The 15120-nt window shown below is 46.8% G+C and overlaps 1 non-coding gene and 1 pseudogene across 1 annotated transcript; both read right to left on the bottom strand.

Moving 5' to 3' along the window:
* Positions 1 to 11061: 11061 nt before the first annotated feature.
* Positions 11062 to 11369, bottom strand: LOC148774664 (large ribosomal subunit protein uL16-like; annotated as a pseudogene).
* Positions 11370 to 11418: 49 nt separating this feature from the next.
* LOC129544816 (small nucleolar RNA SNORA70) lies at positions 11419 to 11553 on the bottom strand. Its single transcript, XR_008683563.2, has one exon. It is a non-coding gene; the product is annotated as a small nucleolar RNA SNORA70 (small nucleolar RNA).
* Positions 11554 to 15120: the final 3567 nt, after the last annotated feature.

Here is a 15120-nt window from a genome sequence, read left to right as displayed (position 1 = left end):
TTCTTTCCTGGAGAACCCCATGGACAGACAGAGGAGCCTGGTGGGCTACAGTCCATGAGGCCAACTCTGTGACTTTCAGTTTTAATTAAAAGAAAAGTCACCTCTGGAGCACTGTTGTGATTAGGACAGACACCTAGTCCAGCATCCATGGTCCTTGTCCAAGCTGTTACGAGGACAAGGAGGCAGGCTGGACACAGCAGCAGCCTGGTGGGGAGGTGGGGACAGTCTGCCACCACCTTGTAAGTCCCAGAGTTCAGCTCAGTGGGACTGCGGCCGACAGAGGCCTGCAGTGGGGTAAGGTGTCAGGAAGGGAGTGTCAGAACCCAGAGTGACACCGCCAAGCTTTCGGGGCAGAGTGACATGACTCTTGCAGTCAGACTGGCCTGATCCCACCCCAAACGGGTTGCCTTTCCCTGAGGCCCAGCCTACATGCTCCAGGCTCCTTGGCTCCTCTGCCCAGAGCACCGATGGTCATATACTCCGTGGCCTTGGGTCCCCTTATGGGCAGGCCAGCTTCTGGGAACACAGCTAGCACAAGCCTCTAGGGGCAGGACACCTTACTCCTCTGAACCTTCTTCCTCATCTGAATATAGCAATCTGGCACTCTCACTGAAGTCACACAGTGCATCTAAAGAACACTGACGCTCTGTTCCCACCGACCCTTCCCACCAAGAAGCAGCTGGGGCATCGGATAACCTTGATGGCAAGTCCTGGTTTTGGAATTTACTAGCCACCATCATGAAGGGTCATTTCACATCTTTGAGCATCTGCTTAATGGTCAAATAAACAGAGTAACTATTGCTGACTTTCTTACCTCCCAGGAGCTGTTGTGACAATTAAATGAGCTAATTGCTGGAAATATTTTTGCAAACTTCCAAACCAGCGCACCCTCCCCTCTATCTGCACCCCACCCGTCTGGCCTAGAACTCTAACATGATGGTCCAAGGGGTGAGCAACGCCTTCCAGTCCATTCCTAGTGGGTCCTTCTGTGGAGACAGCTCTCAGGGACTCTCAAGGATTTTGGAATCACATTTTAAACAACAATCTGATTTCCTTTAACTAGAGGGGTATTTTTTCTTGGCTATACAAAAATTTACTATTTTTTTTTTCTTTCACTTTGTCATCGTTGGCATTTTTCTCCCTTTTTTGGTGTGTGTTTTCTGTTCTAAGGTTAGAAGACCCCTTAGCATGGCAAGACTGTCTTGGACCCTTCACTTTCCCCCAACTTGCCCTCCCCATGCCCAGTGAAGATTGTGGGAAGCAGATCGCTTTGCAAATAGATTGCCTTGGTCCACAGGGCAGACCCCTGGCTGGAGACTACAGGGCTGATAGGAGCAAATGTCATTGGTAAGGGACAGTCTATGCCTCTGTAACCAGGAAAGAGGATTGTTTTCAATCCACTTATTAGGAACAGATCTTTCAGCTACTTGGGTAACACGTTGGAAAGCACAAAACAGCCTTAGTGAACTGGTGGCCCAGTGGTCCTACACCCCACGATCCCACATCTTGGAGCCTGCTAGTCTCTGAGCCCCTTCTTGCCTAGAAGCTGGGGCCGGGTGCTCCCCCCAGATAAAAGCTCCTCCCTGAAGGCAGGATTTAAAACCAGAGATGTCAGTGCTTCCCTCTTTAAAAGAGAGCCTGCAGCCAAAAGCCGGACAGTTTTAACCGATGCAGCTTCACCCTGCTGTGCTCCCTGACAGCTCATTCTCCCCAGGACCCTGAACCTCGAAGGCCATTCTGAAGCCTCTTCCTCCAGGAAGCCTGTCTGGCTTGCATCCCACTGATCCTCAGTCACAAGCACTTGGTCCCTTGAAACCCTAGGCATGAGACCTTGCTCTGTTGTCTGCATCCTTCTACACTTTCACATATGCATCTGGATCCTTTTCTCATCCATGCCATCTTCTTATAATGGTGAGGGTAGGGATAACCCCACTTCCTGGCACGGCCCCAGGATGCTGGTACAGAGCTGTTCCTGGGGTAGATGCTCAAACAAGCCAAGTATTATCTCCCTTCACCTTGGCTTGACCTCCGCCTTCCAGCTAGGCCAGGGCGGAAGATTCCTTTAAGAACAAGATGCCAGAGAGTTCCCTGGTGGTCCAGCGGCTAAGGCTCCGCACTCCCAATGCAGGGGGGGCTGGGTTCGATTCCTGGAATATGGGAATTAGATCCCATATGCCACAATTAGACCAGGCACATGTGTGCTAAGTTGCTTCAGTTTTGTCCGACGCTTTGGGACAGTATGGACTGCAGCCCACCAGGCTCCTCTGTCCATGGGGATTCTCCAGGCAAGAATACTGGAGTGGATTGCCATGCCCTCCTCCAGGGGATTTTCCCACAGCCAAATTAGAAAAAAAAAAAAGAAGAAGATGCAAATCTCATCTTCATTTACTTCTCTTACTGATGCATCTCCAGCACCTAGTACAGTGCTTGGCACTTAAACATCCAAACGTTTCCTGGATTAATGCATAGCAGGACTGAACACATACTCACACTACACTCAGATTTAGAAAGAAAACATCACTTCTTTCTCTGTAACTGATGTACCTTTCCTATGAGACTGCTAGGGAGCCAGGCCAGCTCAGACTTAGCCATGAAAGAGATTCTATCCTACAGATTCAAATGCTGAGTAAACAGCCACGAGCTTGATGTTCTGAGGGTCTCCATACCTATTTACACATTTCTTATCCCAAACAGTAACTGAGAGAGGTTTTATTAGGGCTTAATACCCTCTCTGCCCCAGAGCAGTGACCTTGGAGTCCACCTGCTCACAGAGGGAGTGAAGATGGGGTCCTCCATGCGAGATGCCTCTTGTGCCAGAGGAATGGAGAAAAGCTACTGCTCTCCACGGTGCCTGGCTCGCAGGCTCATTATCTTGCTGTTTAGTTGTTTAGTCGCTCAGTCGTGTCTGACTCTTTGCGACCTCATAGATTGTAGCCTGCCAGGCTTCTTTGTCCATGGGATTTCCCAGACAAGAATACTAGAGTGGGTTGCCATTTCCTTCTCCAGGAGATCTTCCTGACCCAGGCATTGAACTTGGGTCTCCTGCATTGCAGGTGGATTCTTTACCATCTGAGCCACCAGGTAAGCCCAAGCTCAACTGAGGACAAAGTAAATAAACCACGTGGATGGTGCATCATAAAGAGATGACAACACAGAACAGCCAGCGTCAGCTCCTCCCTTTGCTTCTCACAGCACCCAAAGAAACACAAAATGCAGAGAGCAAGCCCACCGATATATGAATGGATAAAGAAGAGGGGATGTATATTGGGTTGGCCAGAAAGTTCGCTCAGATTTTCCCGTACCACCTTCTGTGGTGCGAACCATTGTATGAAACACTACTCACCCATAAGAAAGGAATGAAATATTTCCATTTCCAGCAACATGGATGGATCTGAGATTATTATACTAAGTGAAAGACAAATATCACGTGATATTGCTTATATGTGGAATCTAAAAAAGATGATACAAATGGACTTATTTACAAAACAGAAATAGACTCACAGATGTATAAAACACACTTGCAGATACCAAAGAGGAAGTGGGAAGGAATAAATCAGGAGTTTGGGATTAAAATACACACACTGCTGCTGCTGCTAAGTCACTTCAGTCGTGTCCGACTCTGTGCGATCCCATAGACGGCAGCCCACCAGGCTCTGCCGTCCCTGGGATTCTCCAGGCAAGAACACTGGGTTGCCATTGCCTTCTCCAACACACACTACTATATATAAAATAGATAATCAACAAGGATCCACTGTATAGCACCAGGGAACTATACTCACTGTCTTGTAATAACCTACAATAGTTCAGTACAGTTTAGTTGTTCAGTCATGTCCAAGTCTTTGCGTGCCATACACTTTCTGCCTACAATAGAAGGGAACGTAAATAAAGTGTATATATATACGTGTATAACTGAATCATTTTGCTTTATACCTGAAACTAATACAACACTGTAAATCAATTATATTTCAATAATAATTTTAGAAAGATTTATAGGTGTGGAAACCATATGGAAAAAACTGTATATAATCATATTTATAAGTATAAAATATATAGATACATACCATAATTTTACAGTCAGTATTCACAGGCTCTGTACTTCCAAATTTGCCCACTTGATAAAATTTGTCAATAACCCTCAAATCGATACTCGTGATGCTGTTACTCATATACAGAAAGAGAAGAGGCAACACATTCACGCTCCCCACCATGCCCCCAGCTGAGGGTGAACGAGCTGATGCTCTGCCTTCTTGTTTCAAGGCTCATACTACAAGCAAGAGTCCTTTTCACGGTCTACTTAGTGACATACTTTCTGCACTTTTGTGCTTTTTGGGTGATTTCACAGCTTAAAATGGCTCCCAAGTGTAGGGCTGAAGTGCTGGTAGTAGTTCTAAGAGCAAGAAGGCTGTGCTGGGTCTTATAGAGAAAATATGTATTAGGTCAGCTTCACTCGGACATCAGTTATAGAGCCATGACCCATGGTTCAACGTGAGTCAATCAACAGTATGTTTTAAATAAGGTATCTTTAAACAGAAATTTGGGGATTTCCCTTGTGGTCCAGTGGTTAAGACTCTGCCTGACAACGCAGGGGACACGGGTTTGATCCCTAGTACAGAAAGATCCCACAGGCCATGGAGCAACTAGGCCTGTAAGCTGCAGCTATGAAGCCCACCCTGTCTGGAGCCTGTGCTCCACAACAAGAGAAGCCCCCGCAGTGAGAAACCCGAGAACTGCAACTAGAGAGTAGCCCCCACTCACTGCAACTACAGAAAGCCCGTACACAGCAAAGAAGACCCAACACAGCCATAAATAAATATTTTTCAAAAAATCAGAAACATGCATAAAACAAGATTATGTATTAATCAGTTAGCAAAATGTCACCAGAGGTGCACAGGCAATGAACTCTGTATTTCCCCCAGAAGCAAATGGTTAAGCACTTGTTTATACATATCTATATATTTTGGCGGCACTGCAAGGCATGTGGGATCTTAGTTCCCCAACCAGGATCGGACCTGTGTCCCCTGCAGTGGATTGGTAGAGTCCTAACCACTGGACTGCCAGGGATTTCCCCAGCATTCATTACTTTAGTATGGGTAGCAACTTACAGAGCATAGCTACCATGAATGATGAAAAAAAAAAAAATATATATATATATGGATATTCTACATCTAAGAAAAATTTGTTACAATTTTTGGGCCCCAGAAACTGAACCTCCTTCTGTAATTTAGGGAATTTTGCCTCCTGCACCCCAGAGGTGTTGGCAGGGCATGGAGCCCACCTCCTCCTCTAGACCAGGATGTAGGAGGTAACCCAGGTACTGCCAGTTGGATCCACTGGGCCAGAGTCCAGTGCCAGGGGCCAATGCAGGCAGGGCTGACAGTACCAGCCTCAGTGCCCACGGTGTCCCACACTGGTTCCAAGGTGCCACAGCCTGGAGCCTGGCTGATAGCCTGGAATCTGGGCCTCCAATTCTCTGGTCATCCTGGAGACGATCCAACATCCTTTAAATAGAGCTATTTTCTGTTTAAATTAGCCAGAGTTGGTTTCTCTTGTTTGTAACCAAGAACCATCCGCGTGTATGTGCGCATGCACAAACGTATGTATTGATATTTATTTGTTGTGCGTTTGCTTATTTACAAGGGAGTGGGCATCAAGGACGGTGGGTGAAAGGCTTGTGGAGGAGCAGACCCCTGGGCTGGGTCTGAAGGGTGGCTGAGGGTTTGCCAAGGGAACAGGAAGGAAAGAGGGGGTCGGGCAGTGAAGGCACAAAGGCTGGAAGAGCAGGACATCTGGGACATCACAGGACACTGGGTGAAGCCGGTGAACGAGGGGACTGGGGGAGGAGAAGGTGGAAGTGGGGCCGTGCCGAGAGCTGAGTGCAGATGCTGCAGGAGAGGTCGGGCTGAGGCTCTCGTCCCCTCCCCTCCGCCCCCAAGAACCCCGTCCCACACTCTCATCCACTCCAGCGAAACCTGCTTTCACCTTCTGGGACCAACCTAACACACACCGTCAAGCCAAACAGATTTACTCCCGAAGGTAGAGGCAGCCAGGTCACTTGCCAGCTGGCCGGGGAGAACGGGGGTTTGTTATAATGAGTTCTGGAAGTGCCCTGAAGAATAGCAGGACCATGTTCCTCCAGGGAAGCTAAAGGAGAATGTGACTGACTCAAAGGCTGTCTTGGACAGCTGGGGCTGTAGTAACAAAATACTACAGGCTGAGTAGCTCAAACAAGAGATATTCATTTTCTCACTGTCCTGGAGGCTGGAAGATTAAGGTGCCCACATGGTCGGGTTCTACTGAGGTCTCTCCTCCTGGCTTGTAGATGACTGCCTTCTCACTGTATTCGCACACTATGGAGGAAGGGAAAAAGAGAAATCTCTTTCTCTTCCCCTTTTTATAAGGCCAGGGTCCTATTGGATTAGGGTCCCACCCTTATGATCTTATTTAACCTTAATTACCTTGTCTCTAGGTACACAGTAAGTCCCCTACATATGAACCAGATCAGTTTGTTCATAAGTTCAACAAAGTTAGCCTAGGTACACAGCTAACACAATCCTTTATATAGTACTGTCCTGTAATAGGTTTATAATACTTCCCTGATAGCTCAGACAGTAAATAATCTGCCTGCAATGTGGAAGACTCGGGTTTGATCCCTGGGTTGGGAAGATCCCCTGGAGAAGGGAATGGCAACCCACTCCAGTATTCTTGCTTAGAGAATTCCACGAACAGAGGAGATACGTCACTATTCACATAAATTATACAGAAAAACAAACACATACCCAAAACATAAATTTTTTTTTAATCTTATAGTACAGTACCTTGCAAAGTACAGTAGTACCAGCTACATCACTGCTGCTTTTACACTTGCTTCTGGGTCCCCTGGGCTTGAAATAAAGATACTGTACTACTATATACAGCACCGTAAAGTACACGAAAGCACAGTTACTTGTAGAGGATGCATGCACATGACAATGTACACCAGACACATGAACTAACTTAGTACCAGGACATGTGAACACACATTTGCCTCTTTAAAAGTTCACAACTTGAAGGTTTGTATGTAGGGGACTTACTGTAGTCAAACTGCCAGGGGCTGGGGTGGGGGTAACGGCTTCCACATATGAAGGGAGATACAATTTGGACCATGGCACTGACCTTCAATGAGCTTCCTTCATGGGGATAGAGGCCTTGCTGGAAGTCCAGAGATCTGGGTCTCACCCCAGCCTGCTCTTAACGGAAGTTTGGCTTTGAGTGAGTCACATGCCCTCCCCAGCATCATTCAGAAAATGATAAACTCAGGTGAAGCCTCAACATTCCTTCTCTCACTAAGATTCTAGGGGCTGTCCTGGGCTCTTTACTTAGGATTCGGGGTGGGGAGACTCTCTCCCAGTCCTACAAGTCTACCCCAACCCCCCCGAGGAAAGGTCGGGTCAGGAAGAGCTGTGCTGTTTTCTCTCCAGCTTTTCTAATGAATGTGCTTGGCGCAAGGACTGTCTGTTGCCATGGTGATTGCTTCCTGTGGTGCTGGGCCTGGGAGACCCTCGACAGGGACTGCAGCATCTTGGGGGTTGGGGGGCTGTTGGGAACAGGGGATTGAGAGGCATGTCAGTGAATTCCACCTCGGGATGAGGCCCAGAATCAGATTTTCTAGCGGCATTGGCTGAACGTGGAACTTAGGGAGACACAAAAGGATCTTGCAGTTCCTCAAACCCCACCAATTCTACTGCTTTCTCTTCACGACCACAAGTAAGGGATGGTTTCTCTTCTGCTAGAGTTGACTCTTGTAGGCTGGAAGGCTCTCAGAAACCAACCTGAGGAGGGGGAGGGTTGAGTGATAAGCAGTGTGGTGAAGAATCTCAGTACTCAACATGTGGTCCTGAGCACCAGCACCGCTGCATCCTGCATCCCCGGATGCTCATTAGGATGCAGGGTCTTGGGACGTCAGACCCACAGAATCAGAATCTGCATCTCAGCAAGCTCCCCAGGGATTTACGTGCACAGTAAAATTCCACAAACTCTGGTACAGTAGGAAGAATGCTGGCCCGGAAGCCAGCAGACTTGGTCCCGGGGCCAGCTTTGCCCTCTGCTCTGTGACTCTGGCAAGTCATTTTTGGTTCTCTGGGATTCAACTCCTGTAAAATGGAGAGGTGACAAGACTCTTTCTCTAAGATGACATTATCCTCCACTGAGAGGCTTTGCTGGGGACAAGTTAGTGCATCCTGGAGGCCTCACCTGGCTCTAGAATCCAATGATCCCAACCATGTTGCCCTAGCCAACCTGTGGGAGTCGGAACCATTAATGGGGACAAAGGTGACTGATGGTCTTTTGGATATATCTTCCCTTTTCTCCTTTGCCTTTCGCTTCGCTTCTTTTCTCAGCTTTTGGAAACTGAGAAAGAACAGACAGATGTTCAAGGGACCTCTGTTTGATGAAACGGGGAAGTCAACAAATCTAGTCGAAGGGAAATGGGACCTGATTTTTCAGGGAGGGAGGAGGCTGTCCCTTCAGACCAGACTCCATTCACACACAGCTCACATCCCAGTGTAGTCTGCTCAGCACAGTGCCTCTGAAGCTCAAGTGTGCATCAGAATCACTTGAAAGGCTGGTTAAAACACTGATTGCCAGGTTCTGTGGAGTTTCTGACTCAGCTGGGGCCAAAAATGTGCATTTCTAATCCAAGAGATAAGGATACTGGCAATCAGTCCCCATCCTTGGGTGTATCCCAAAGTCATCTAGTTAATATAACAAGACACCATCATTGCTCTTATCATTTAGGAAATTCCAAGTGTTCTAGAAGCTCTGTGCCAGAAGCAAGAGGAAGACCAAATATATATTTCTTATCATAAATCACAGAATCACAGAAGGAAAATGCGGCAAATGTTAGCACATGAGGCTGGGCTGATGTCCTTACTCAGAGGTCAGCAAAGAAGAGCACGGGGGTGAGCAGGTTTCTTTCTGGAGGGGCAGGGGCAGGGCAATGGGGAGAGGACAGCAGTCCAGGCATGGGAACTGATGGCAGGTGCTGTGACACTACTAGGAGCTGGCAGCCAGACTAAGCAGGTGCTGAGATTCCTGAGCCATAAATCTCCCTGACCAGGCTGAGAATCAAGGTAGGAAGCGCTCAAGAGTCGTGCAGCCCATGACTCCAAGTCTCTGGGAAACAGGAGCGATGGGTAGGGTGGGAACCCAGAAAGGATAAAGCCCAGTTGTGCTGAGCATAGACCAGGATGCTGTCACCCGTAGGCTCCGTCACTGGGGAAAGTCACAAGCTAGCTCTCTTGTCCAGGAATGGGCTTTCCCCTGTGGTCTTCCCAAGGGTAGAAGCCCGTGAATTCTAGTAACAGCTAAAAACTGGAATTTCTCACCTGCAAAGGCCAAAAAACCTGTGCTGTGCCAAGTTCATGGAGGGAGAGTGTTTCTCAGTATCTGGAGCCCAGAAGGAACTCCACATAGTGGGCAGTTTTCCAATCAGTCCTTTTTGTTCACAGATGGAAGTGGGCCCACAAACCTTTGAGAGCCAAAGGACCCTTAACAGACTACCTTGTTGACTTCATTTTAAACATAGATTCTTATATGTGGACAGTGCCTCTCTGTCTGCAATGCATGCTCCAGGAAATGTTCCTTCCCTTCTTTGCCCTGTGCTGAAAGGGCAGCCGTAATTAGCCAAGTTTAGACCAAGTGACTCACCACTCCTTTCCAGCCATATCTGATTGGAGAAGAGTTAGTCACCTAATCCAAGGGGAGCCAATCTATTGGCTGGTCAATGACCAATCAGATTCAGTCTTTCTCAAAAATTTGAGAGTCACTGTGAGACTGGAGTGCCACATTGGTCCATTTTTGAGCAGAGAGAGAGAGACAGAGAAAAAGAAAAGAAAAAAGAGAAGGAGAGAAAGAGAAAAGAAAGAAGGAGAGAAAAGGGGGGAAATCTCAACATTTCCAATTGGATGTTTCGCAGGTCCCCCAAAGCCATTATGTCAAGAACCAGCCAGAGATTAGCCCCTGCTTGCCACAACTAGAGAAAGCCCACACACAGCAAGGAAGACCCAGCACAGCCAAAAAAGTAATAATTTTTTAAAAATAAATCTTAAAAAATACTGCAATGTAGGGATCTCTGCTTATGATACTGAAAAATATATGTGTATAGCAATGTACAAGATTCCAAGTGAACAAGTAAAATAATGGGGTTAAATGCCTGATACAGTTACTGCTCTTTAAAATGACTTAAACAACTATTCATCAAGAGGATTCTTGTATCATGTTTCAAAACATAAATACCTTTAAACTAGACTGCCTGAACATTACTTCCAAGGTTTAACTTAAACCTCAGTAAGTTAAATAGTTTTGCTTTTTACCAACTTACACCAATAATATAGATAGAAAAATCAAGCTGGAAACCACAGAAGAGAAAAATAAAATTACAAGAGCCATTCAATGGCTTTCCTGTCTTCCATGGCCCACTTATCCTCTTCAACACCACCATGAAAGCCAAAGTTAAAATTGTGCAGGCCCCTAGCCTGCTGCAGCACCGAGAGACAGATATTACTGAGACACAGGCCTACCCTGGTGCATCTCCTTGGCTATTACTAGGGTCACTTCTACTCACCGTTGCACAGAAAAATAAGGGTGAGCTGGCTACAACCCAATCCGGGGGAAAAGAGATTTGCTACCATGACTATATAAACGAGAACCACATATCATTTTCATCTGTTGAAAGTAACAAAAAATTAAAAAAGCTATAATGCTTAATAGCGGTGTTGAAGTGGCAAGATGTCACGCTCATACATTGCTGATGGAGTGTAAATTGTACAGGACTGGGAGGCGGGGAGCAATTATGTTGTATCTACTGAGAGCCTAAAAATACTCAGAGTTCCCACACTTCAGGATTTATATTAAGGAAAACATGAAATCCCGAAAAGTTTATGAACACAAAGATATTCGTGGCAGTGTTCTTTAGAATGGTTTTATCTCCAGGTTTTCAGGGCTTCTTTTCTTGTTGTTGCTTTTTTGACAGGAAAGTAGGACGTATTGGTGGACATGATTAAGGAGGGGACAATGCCAAGGCTCTCATGAGCGCAGGGCCTACCATTTGTCCAGCCAGCCATGACTAAAGAGGTATTTGACCCCACAGCCATCTGGGAAGAGCTGCTTTTCTGCCACCGTATTTTCAAATTTATCTGCACTGAACTTAGCAAATCACTTCTTGGAGATGTGGATTTTCTGGCAGCCAGGGAACTTGAACTTGGCCCTGCAGAGGGCCTCAACCACTTGCTCCTTGTTCTGCAGCTTGGTGCGGGTAGACATTATGAGTGGCCAATGTGGACTCTGGCTGTTGTGCCCTGGGGCTTTCCAAAGGCACCGTACATACCTGTCTGGAGCTTAGGACATGAGGACAGCATGCCAGTCATGAATGTCCACTGGAAAGAGTGTTTTCAAGATCCCTTAGGGCAACCTGTACAGACAACTGACTGCATACACTACCATGGAGGCTGCTGTTTACAGCCACTGCACACTGGGACCCCATAGGGAAAAGAACACAGTTGGCTTAATTGGCTGCAAAAGAGCTTCTTTTTCTGTTTATGTGTTTCATACACCAATGGCCTATGACTGTGTCAGGCTCATCACTGGCTGTGCCCCTCCTCCTCATTCTAAGCAGGACACAGGCCCAGTTTCAGCCAGGGCTGTATTTCTGCTGCAGAGTAGACCTTCCTGGGAACGTCTGATAAACCAATAGGACAGGCTTGCCCATGACTCTACCCAAAGAGATACTGTATCCAACAGGGAAAAGGCGGCAGGCCCACTCAAGTCTGCTCAGGGACTGAAACTCAGAGGTCAGAGGTCAGAGGGGAGGGGTGAGTTCAAGTCCTGCCTGAATCCCAGGCAGAGACTAGGCTGCAAATAAAAGCTGAAAGAGCTATTTCACTGGAACCTTTGAATGACATTGATACTAAATGCTCCTCCACTCTGGGGAGTGTATCTCAAAGCATTCCACAAAGTATGACATGAGGCCTTCTCCTCACTTCCTCATAGAGCTTAGCATACTTCTGCCCTGGCAGGTGGCTCGACAGTGGGTCCCAGGCTCCTCCACTCCCAGCCTGGAAGCCTCAAGTGTCTGATGTCGACATTGATGAGCACCTGGAGGGCTGCTGTTCAGACTCCCAGAAAGAAAGAAGAGACTGGAGGCCCTTCAGGTATGCATGAAAGCTGACAGTCACCTGGGAGAAAAACATTAGCAAAACATTCCAACTCTAGGAGTTTTACTATCTCCAAAATATTTTTATGACCCTCTTTTTATTTGGTCCTTCCAGCAAGGAGTTCTTCCTTTCAGTTAAGGAAACTGGGGCCCAGAGGCCACCTTCTTTGCTGAAGACCATCTTTGTGGCCATCCACATAGCCCAGCATCTCTGCTTTATTTTGGCACACCACAGGGGACTTTGGGCTTCCCAGGTGGCTCAGTTGTAAAGAATTCACCTGCCTATACAGGAGACACAGGTTCAATTCCTAGGTCAGGAAGATCCCCTTGAGGAGGAAATGGAAACCCACTCCAGTATTCCTGTCTGGGAAATGCCATGGACAGAGAAGCCTGGTGAGTCTCAGGGTCACAGTCAAACACAACTGAGCACGCATGCATGCAAGGGAATTTATCCTGGATCCAGCCTTAGGGGAGAGGTTCAGAAAGATGTTGCAACCTTGAGCCTAGGTCTGATTCAGGGAGAGAAGGAAACTCTTTATGAGCCTTTACTAAGTATGTTTTTAAAATCTCACACCAGTCTTCTAAAGTAACAGACCCTTACAGAACTTACTGCATCTCAGACACTGCCCAGAGTACCTTATAGATACTAAGTCTTCTGACCCTTCACCATCCCTAGGAGGTGGTTACAGCAAGTACGATCACCATGATGAGGAAAACAGGCCCAGAAAGGTCAAGTGAATTGCCCACATGGCTCACAAGAGGTGGAGCCAAGATTTAAACCTGGCATTTATTCCCTGAGGCCAAGATTAATCCAGATTTATAGATGAGGAAATTGAAGCTCAGAAGCTCATTTGACGTCTCCCAGTTGGGAAATAGCAGGGTCAAGAGTCAAATTCAGAACTTCCTGCTTCTCATTCACAATGCTCTATAGGTCCTCTTTCAGTGGACCAATGAGCAAGGCAGCGTGCTTTCTCTTCTACCACCAGTGCTTTCTCTTCTCCCTCCTTGCCTCTGCACCACCCATCTGCCTATGCACAACAGTCTGAATACAAAATGCATACCTAGAGACATGTAATCAACCACACAAACCTATAGCCAAACACTTACAGACACATAATCAAACTACCAAAACAACAAGAAAACACAAAGGAAAAAATTTTAAAACAAAGAAAGTAACAGCATATTTCATGTTGTTTTTGCTCAGTCACTACGTCATGTCTGACCCTGCAAACCTGTGAACTACAGCACACCAGGCTTCCCTGCCTTCACTATCTCCCAGAGTTGGCTCAGACTCATGCACATTCAGTCGGAGATGCCATCCAACCATCTCATTCTCTGTCACCACCTTCTCCTCTCACCCTCAATCTTTTCGAGCATCAGGGTCTTTTTCAGTGAGTGGCCAAAGTACTGGAGCTTCAGCATCAGTCCTTCCAATGAATATTCAGGACTGATTTCCTTCAGGATTGACTGGCTTGATCTCCTTGCTGTCCAGGGGACTCTCAAGACTTATTCTAGCACAACTCTCAAGATTCTCAAGAATTATTCTAGCACCACAGTTCGAAAGCATCAATTCTTCAGTGCTCAGCCTTCTTTAATATACTTCATACTAAGGAGCAACGTTTTGTGTGTGTGTGTGTGGTGTGTAAAACTGACTTTTCATCAGAAAGAATGGAGGCCAGGAAACAGTGGAACAACATCTTATAAGCACAGAGGGAAAATTCTGTTAACTCAGAATTTTATATCCAGTGAAAATACCTTTCAAAAATGAAAGTGAAAGACATTTTCAGATACATGAAATACAAGAGAATTCCTCACCAGGAGACCCATCCAAAAGAAATGCTAAAGGAAGTTCTTCAGATATGTGTTCATGCTTAATTGTGTCTGACTCTTTGTGACTCCATAGACTGTAGCCTCCGGGGTCCTCTGTCCATGGGATTTCCCAGGCAAGAATACTGGAGTGGGTTGCCATTTCCTCCTCTCGGGGATCTTCCCAACTCAGGGATTGAACCCATGTCTCTTGTGTCTCTTGCACTGGCAGGAGGACTCTTTTACCACTGTGCCACCTGGGAAGCCTAAGTTCTTCAGAAGAAAGAAAGCAAAGGAACAAAGAACAAAGGAACAGGCAAACTTGGGTAAATATTAAAAAGTATTTCCCTTTTATAAAGTTTTTTTTTTTTTTTTTTTTTGCTTGTTTTTGTTTTTTGGGGACCGTGCCATTTGGATTGTGGGATCTTAGTTCCCCAACCAGGGATTAAACCCAGGTCCTTGGCAGTGAAAGCACAGAGTCCTAATCACTGGGCCACCAACGTTTCCCTTTTCTTAAGACGCATGTGACTGTGTAAAGCAACAATGTAACAATAAATTGTGGGTTTGTAGCGTATGTAGACATGATATATACGGCAACTGGGGTGGGGTCATGGTTAATGGGCCCACAGAGTTGCAAGGTTTTTATATTTCATGAGAGTACAAGTAGTCAGTCAGGAAATGGTAGCATAAAGGATGACTAATGCCCAGATCTCATCCTCTTTCTTCTACATCAGGCAAGAAAAGTAAGTGGGTAGGAAGAGAAAACTAGACCAGGGAGAGAGTGACTGCTTCAAGCAACTTCAGGGGCGAACAGCTGCTGAACCCGAAGGAGTCCCAGTCTAGCCCTGTGAATGACAGGACCCCATGTGCCTGGGCAGGGATGGGGCCTCAGGGAGGGGGTCTGTGAGCCCCTGTGTCTGAGCAGACGCACCTGGGATAAGGTGTCCTCCAGAGAGAATAGGGAGGTTCCTGTGGCCACAGTGAATCCCACCCCTGACCAAGGGCTGGCTAACTCTCCACAGATGGCACCATGCCAGCTATCCAGGCTTGCTGAGCCTCTGCTGAAGACCTAGACAAAGTACTGGGGGAGCTGGGGTGGGGTATGGGTGTTCCCCCAGCACCCCAGG

This window comes from Moschus berezovskii, chromosome 20, assembly GCF_049115385.1.
Source record: "Moschus berezovskii isolate FMDL1 chromosome 20, NW_MosBer_1.0, whole genome shotgun sequence".
Taxonomy (NCBI): Eukaryota; Metazoa; Chordata; class Mammalia; order Artiodactyla; family Moschidae; genus Moschus; species Moschus berezovskii.
The sequence above is the reverse complement of the archived record's forward strand: the minus strand, read 5'-3'. Positions and strand labels throughout refer to the sequence as shown.